The sequence below is a fragment of the Sabethes cyaneus genome, chromosome 3 (assembly GCF_943734655.1).
Source record: "Sabethes cyaneus chromosome 3, idSabCyanKW18_F2, whole genome shotgun sequence".
NCBI classification, from domain to species: Eukaryota; Metazoa; Arthropoda; class Insecta; order Diptera; family Culicidae; genus Sabethes; species Sabethes cyaneus.
This window is the reverse complement of record NC_071355.1, coordinates 169422862-169430050: the sequence shown is the minus strand read 5'-3', so window position 1 is coordinate 169430050 and position 7189 is coordinate 169422862. Positions and strand designations below refer to the sequence as shown.

General features: G+C 34.9%; 1 long non-coding RNA gene and 1 other non-coding gene across 2 annotated transcripts; both read left to right on the top strand.

Moving 5' to 3' along the window:
* The first annotated feature begins 2506 nt into the window (after positions 1 to 2506).
* LOC128744277 (uncharacterized) lies at positions 2507 to 4816 on the top strand. Its single transcript, XR_008412379.1, has 6 exons — positions 2507 to 2710; positions 3075 to 3132; positions 3588 to 3639; positions 3902 to 4049; positions 4485 to 4527; positions 4716 to 4816. It is a non-coding gene; the product is annotated as an uncharacterized LOC128744277 (long non-coding RNA).
* LOC128744865 (small nucleolar RNA R38) lies at positions 2927 to 3005 on the top strand. Its single transcript, XR_008412480.1, has one exon. It is a non-coding gene; the product is annotated as a small nucleolar RNA R38 (small nucleolar RNA).
* Positions 4817 to 7189: the final 2373 nt, after the last annotated feature.

Sequence of the window (7189 nt, the reverse complement as noted above, 5' to 3'; positions counted from 1 at the left end):
GAACTCGGACTTGCGTCCATTTGGCGTCGTGTACATTCCATCTAGTGTCCATTCGGCCTCGCGTGCTTTCGGTATTGCGTCTACTTGCTTATTATCTGTATGCCTATGCCTAATATCCATTATGCCTACTATGGCCAATGTTATTGTAGAATGTAGAATATAGTGTTGTTACCAACGGTCTCCTCACAGAGCGACGCTTTTTCAGGTCCTTTTGTTCTCTTAGTTCAGAAAGATCTGTATAAAATACGTTGTCCTTTATGGAGACAATATTATATCAAGCTGCATCATTCACAGTGGCGGTTCTGTTATAGTTCTGAATCACTGTTAAAATGATGCTAACATGTTTTCCTTGTATGTCAATGAAAGCATAGGATATGTACATATATAAATTACGTACTTTCTCCGAGCTATGAATTATTAGAACTTATATTTTTATCCTTTTAACTACTTATTTTTCCACAATTAAGTGACGACGGCATGCCTACTATCATAGATGTTGTTAGCGGTTAGTCTTCTAAACATTCAAACCACGATCATTAAATGAGATTTTAATTTAAGTTCAACTATCAAATCCATCGATCAAAAAAACATAAATCAATTTGTTATTTGGGTTCAACAAACTAGTATTTATATCGGATTTTCTTATATTCTTATAGGAAAATGCAACACACTAGATGAGGGCCAACATTGTGCACCGAAAAGCTATGGTAAGTTTCCATCAATGCCAGTTGATTGTCTGCATGTAACCCAATTAGGTCCTCAATTAGTCAGTCACCAAACGTATACACAGCGTAGTGTCTAGTTTGGTGATCTCCGAAGGGGACAAAAGTAACTGTATTGCACCTGCTTAAGAATTATTCTTTTATTACGTTGAACAGTTCATCGCTCGGTGTATGTACAGACAGATTAACACATACAGACACACACACACATAGAGATATTGGCCCGGGGATAAATGCAAAAAAAAACAAAATTAGTGATGAAAGTCAACAATCAGCATATGTACAAATTTTTATCAGTTTTCGATCTACTGTTTTAGTTCATTGCTATGATAGTAATAGTAAAATTATTTGTAAAAAATCGGTTTCGATGGGCCCATAGAAAGTTAACGCAATAATGCACAACTTTGAATTGCAGATTTATTCATATATTTTTTTCTATTCCAGGAATAACCTAATCACACCAAATACATACGGTTTATGTACGGGTTGCAAAAATTTGCTGTATCAAGCTCTCTTGAAGTAAGTGTAATTTGTATAATGGAAAAATGTAGGCATTTTGTAGCGTCCCTCGCTTTACATTTTTGTTGTCCTTTCCTTTACAACTATAGATGATATAAGGGACGTAGAAAATTTTCTTTTGTGTTCCAACGCGGATTTTACTCCTATGTTGTCTATTGCTTGTTTGCTAAAGATAGCAACATTGTTTGGAATTCTAAGTACAAAGACAAATTGTTCCATCTTTTGGTTTTTATTCACTTAAAATCTATTTTTCTAAAGTTAACATTCTAAAGTTTGTGTTTTGTATCATTATTTTTCAATTAAATATTTTTGTATAAGGCCATTGCAAATTTTTATTTTTAAGGTTTTTGTCACACCTCCTTTGAAAAATCATGAGTCAAAAAAATAATTTGTGGGATATAGATAGGTAATTTTTTTCTAAAATCAATTGTCTGTGGGCTCTACAGCCTAAAGAACTCGAAAAATAAGTAAACGGAGTGATCGGAACGCTTCTAACACAAAATAGAACTGGAAATTCGAACAATGAAATTTCTGAAAATCGGCAAAAAAATTCTTTCGGTTTTGTGTCTCTTTTCGTAGATTTTTGCTTGAAAAATAATAAAGTACATATAAAAAGCAAGAATAGATTTGGTTATCATGTCTTAAGTAAAAATGCTTGAGACGCATATATTTTTGGGCGTTTAAAAAAATCTGTTTTTTTTCGTCCTCCACCCCTTCAGTTACCCAAAACCGGATGGGCAAAAACTTTATAAAATATTTGTAATGGCCTAATTTACATAAAAGGGAACGACTCTTTCTAGAGTTTGTTTAAACTACATTGTACGAATATTCAACAGTATTACAAGAATTGTAATTTTAAACCTTTTTCAGAGTTGGTCTAATTGATGCATTCTCATGGTTGATATCTACTAGCATGGGTGGCTAGCTACCCAAGAACTTGAAGGGGCCTGGCATTTCAAAGGTGAGTCAGTGTTGTAATCAATCCAGCTACGGTTTTTTTCTTGTCTATGATGATATCTTTATATTTAGAACATTGATGTACCGTCCCAGGCTGAATGTTCATATGTTGTTAGTTCTAATCTGATTATTCGGATGCAATTATAATGTTGATGAAAGTTTTATCTGGTAAAACTAATTTTGGTTTTCTGTTTTCTAGCTTATCAACGTTGATCCAACCGAAAAAATAACATACCTTGCTGTACGTGAGTTATTTGGAAATGCTTCGAGTCGCATAGGTTTGTATTGCCAATATTTTAATATTTTTAATTTTTTCTATACATGAAGATATTTCATATATTTAGAACATTGATGTACCGTCCCAGGCTGAATGTTTATATGTTGTTAGTTCTAATCAGATAACATTTATGTTCCAATAAAGTCTACCCTTCAGTTCAGATGGTCAAATAGTTAATTTTGGACTTTTTTTAATTTTCAGCTGCCATATTTAAACACTGGAAGTAATCCTGAAGGTAATTAGTTGTTAGGTTTTCTAAAATGTATGCTTTCATAGTTTTGTTACTTATATTTTTTTCTTGTTACGACTTGGTTTTTTGTTTAACCAATTAATATATTTGGTCCGAAAAGTACATTCAAATTCTGCAAATCAATCACTAGTTGGTCAAGACTCAATATGTTCCCAATCTATTAAAATTTATGACCTAATATTGTTGCTCTTTTTGTATTGTTTGTTTTCATGATGAATTTAGAATTTTCAGTTATCCCTGTCTTAGGAATTAATGCTGAATAAATTCTTTCTGAAAGTAATTAAAAGAAGAAAAATTCAACTCGTTATAATGTGAATTTATATTCTAAACAGTAATTTTATCGTTTCAGAATGCCAGCTTTCTAAACGGGTTTGGAGTGTAGTATTCCGCAACACAAAGCGTGCAAGGTGAGTACTAATATAGAAGAAAATCTTGGGAACTGATTTAAAAGGATATATTTGCAAATGTTGAGATTGCTCAAGTCAAGTAACCAGTTCTGGCAGTCGCTTTTCACTAAGAACCGACTGATGCGACTTATTCAGTACGGGGCTAGCAAAGAAAAACACAATCTCAATTGCTTTGTATTAAATTTTGTATACATTTGCAGATACGTTCTTTTAAAAAAGTTACAAGAAAATAGTCCTGTTCTAGTCAGTCACTCAACTGTTGTTTCTTCGGTTTGGTTGAGTGATCTCCGTTATGGACAAAAGTAACACGCTCAATCAAAGATCCTATCCGGATTCGCTCATGTTACTAGAGCAAATCATCAAAACTTGAGCAACAGCACCAACAGCTCAATATATTGGCAAAATGTATTGCCGTTTACAGTATTCTGATTAATTTTCTTTTTCTGCATTTCCAGGTATTGCTGCCCTTTTGATACAAAATGGTTACAAGTGGCACTGAGATAAATGGTAAGTAATTGCACGATTTTCACTAGTATTTTTTTACGTCCTGACTAGAGCTGCTTACCTGCACACTTACAAAGGAAAGTGGTCTCGAGATGGACAATAACAAATCATTTACAATTTCTGTCGATAATTTTTGACCAGTTTCTGGTAACTTTATCTAAAAGCTGTAATTGATACATTTAAAGAAATACAGTAGTTTAAATTATGGATGATATGGATTTGCTTTTATTAAAAATTGGTTTACACGCGCGTTTTCTATTTCCAGATGGTAAACGTTGTTAAAATTTAACACGAAACCCAACGACAGGCACGAGCAAATACATTGACAATTCTGGATGTCGCATATTGGTTCCACTAGCTTTTGCTAACATATTTCGGCCATTTAACAAACTGAAGTACCGTGCTGCTCAAAGGTAATTATAGTTTTCAATTTTTTACAATTAACATCTGTTAGCACATCTTTTGGTTAGTTTTATTTTGAAATGCAAGTCTTCAAGAATATTTCGTAACAAAATTTAAGTGTTAAATTTGGATTATTAGTAATTGCCTTTCGAACAGTTGTCTTACAGACCCTTCTAGTGATCACTGTTAGAAATTAGCATCCTAATTTAATCAAAATTTTAAATACTTGATTTTGACAAAAATAAAATTTATTTGGAGGTTGTGTTTCGAGTGAGCTACGGCTAAGCGCGGCATTGATTTTGTCATATTCGTGATGAGTTAAGCAATATCACCTTACCTGCATTAATTGAAAATCTATGATAACATATTGTAACTGATGCGTTCATAAGAATTTGTGTAACACTTAGTTTTGCCATGTGTTTTACAACCTTTTTTTCAATTTTCAGCATGATGGTATCGGCATGATGATGCACGGCAGTTGATTTAAAGGTACGTATTGATAGTATTGAAGAGGGTAGTAACGCTAAATAGTGTTTATATGATGAATAAAATGAATCCATTACCTACATTGGTTGAATATTATTGAAAAAAATATCATATCTGACTTTGTTTCTATTTTACAATTGTTCGTCTGTCTAAGGCATTTTCTAAATTTTTATTTTTTAAACACTTTTCAGGTGCTAGGCAGAAGCCAATGATGAACTCTGAATTGTTTTGTTAACATTATGCCATAATGTCTAAAAACACCCCAATAAACTGTTCATAAGAGCATATCGATTTTATAAGATTTACGAAATATTACCTATTTAGATGACATCCAATTGCGTTGTATGGAAGTTGTTTTATGTTGTTCGAGACTGGTTACGATTGCGTTTTGACTCAGTAAAGGCGATTTTATTTTAAATTGTTGTCGTACAAGTGATTCTCAGAACTTGCGTTATCGATTAGACAGTGGTTAGAGAATTCGCGAAAAAAACTTATTTGAATCGATGAACATCCCTCAAGAACATCACTATTCGCCTGCATCGCCAATAATGCATCCTTCGGCTTTGAATCTCATCACGAACATAACCTCATCGTGCACATCGGAATTTGTTCAAAAATTGAATATTGAAAATCCCTCCCATGGGTAGGTGGTTTGACGCGTACTTCGGCCAAACGACCTAAAAATACTTAGTTCCGCATGTAGAATGTTTATAGTTTAAGTTGGATATATGTGTAGTATGTAGTATTGCATAATTTAGCTTATGTGTAGCATGTGTCTCGTAAAGCGGAATGGAGCGAAATCGAACGGATTTGATTTTAAATTCAATCCGTTTGGGCCGAAGCACCGGGAGGGCTTATTCGGTTCCCTAGATGAATTGCTGGTATGCACAGAAATTTCTCTAGAAAACTGAAACCAAATCCTACCCACCATTCATGAGATTTTGACTTACTCATGAAAATTAAAATGTATCGCTAGTTAGAACGAACGAGTGTTCAAAAATGATGTGATGTCTTTATTTGCGTAATCGAGACATTTTCTATGAGATTGCCATAGAATTTGTGGCTGTTATGCGATTATGGACAGCACAGCACTGAAAAATATACACACACGTACATGTATACATGTGTATGCATGTATGAGTGTGCATGGGTGTATAGGTACGAATGAATATATGTTTGAGTGTTCTATGATGAGTCGGAAATTCTTCTTATACCTATGCTGCCAAATTACAATTATTAATGGGCAGGAAGTTATAATCAGTAGCTGTGATTCCTGTATCAGTTTCCTATGCTATTACTATTATTACTAATATTGCTATCGTTGCTGTTACTGTCACCTCTATTGTATTGTTTTGGATGTAATTATAATTTTTTTTTTCTTATTTCCCTCCTTTATTAGAATGATTTGCATGTCTTGTGACTAACCGCGTTAACGGTATTCAACTAACAACATAAAATGATCATGTATGACGCTGTTTGTCTCCCAAGGGCCTTCCTAATGCTGATGAGCCTCTGTCGGAGAGTCCATCAAGTCGAACGGTGGCAACTTACCGGCGGCCTGCTCCTCTCCATTCTTGCGGCTGTCGTCGCGGTCGGACTTAGTGGATTACTCGAAAAGATTTATAGCCTCGATATATATCTTGTTCTGTCCATTGCCCAATGCTGGCAGACTTCAACTGAAATTCCATTTCTAACTAAATCTTTTTAGAGTTAAAACTTCTTCAAGTAAAAACAGGTATTCGATTCTCTGGCTGATTCAAGCGATAGCGAAGGGCTGTCCTCAATCATTTCCACTTCCTAAAATGGGGTCATAGTACATAATATATGGCCGTGGTATGAGGATTTATTTTTCGATTCAATACCATCCTCACAGAATTATCAACGTCGTTAACATCTTATTAAGTCTTGCTTTAGTGACAGCTTGCACTTAAGACCTAACACGGCATATATACATATCTCCAAGTGAAGTTCTTTTTGATCCACCTCATCCCTTCTTAGTTACAGAATCATTTCAATTGACCACGGTCTGAAGAGCATACCGACAAATCGGTTGACTACCGCTACAAATATGCAATTAATGCCACCGGGAATAATACGAGCGAGTACCAGTCCCCATTACATCGCATCTGCTCTATTTTTCGGAAGTTCAAGTAGTTTTTCGATAGTTCTGAGCGATAATATTGCTCTTGAATAATATTCCGCACAAAATATTCGAAAATTTACGCCATCAGCTACAATACTGCAAAGATGGTAGATAAAGAGGCGGCTGTGGCTTTTAATGAGCATAGGTTGTGGAACAGCGCTGGGTCAATCGTGATGACATGGGTATTTGGGAGATGAGTAGCGTCCAGCCTAGCGAGTAGTTAGTCGGTAGTAGCATAGGTGATGGACAGACATAGAATTCTCGTGATATTACTAACTTGAAAATTGCAATCAACATGTTGACTAAAAAATTCCTCTTTTCTTTTCTGCCTGATCTCTATCGCTTCTTCTCACGGCAACAATAATGTTGCCGTGAGGGGAGGCAAGAGACCAGCCACAGATGACCACACTGGTGACAACGATGGAGAGGACGGCCGGCGTGGAGCCTGCTTCAGGTTTAATTAAGATTGACTACGAACAAGATGAGGAAACAAACAAAGGAAGGAGAAAACAAGATAAGTAC